Source organism: Dipodomys merriami, unplaced genomic scaffold, assembly GCF_024711535.1.
Source record: "Dipodomys merriami isolate MVZ:Mamm:240054 unplaced genomic scaffold, mDipMer1.0.p SCAF_1294, whole genome shotgun sequence".
In the NCBI taxonomy this organism is placed as follows: Eukaryota; Metazoa; Chordata; class Mammalia; order Rodentia; family Heteromyidae; genus Dipodomys; species Dipodomys merriami.
The window spans coordinates 67,501-68,066 of NW_027202598.1; positions in this window are offsets into that span (position 1 = coordinate 67,501).

Genomic DNA, 566 nt, shown 5'->3' on the forward strand with positions numbered 1-566 from the left:
CGACCGGGAAGACCGACACCGGCGGGCCAAGCCGGCCGCCGACGCGACCCAACCGCCACCATCCGGGACGGCGGCGCGGGCACACGGGCGCAAGCAGGCCACCGCGCGGTGACGAGCAGAGAGAGGAAGAGCACGGAGAGGGCAGGGGAACCCGTGGCCGGGGGGGGGGAAGGGCACCACACCGCACCCAAAGCGCGAGGGCACCGCATCACCGACACCCCGCCTGCCGGCCCGGCGGGCACGGGAGCGGCGGCGCGCACACACGGACGGGGAGGAGAGCCAGGCCCCTTCCCCGCCCGGAGGCGGCGCGCCGACGTCCACGGTCCAGCCGGCCAGCCGGCCGGGTCGCGCGTGGCACACACCCGAGCGGCCAGAAAGCCGGGGGTGACGCGCACAACGCAACGCACGCCACACGGCCACGGGGTTTTTCTCCGCCTCCCTCAGAAGCCGGCCCGAATTCACTCGCTCGCACGGACGCGGGGGCCGAGCGCACAACGACCCGCGCCACCGCGGACCGGCGGTGCCGGCAAGGGGTCGGGGGTCTGCGGCGACGACCCGTCGGCGAC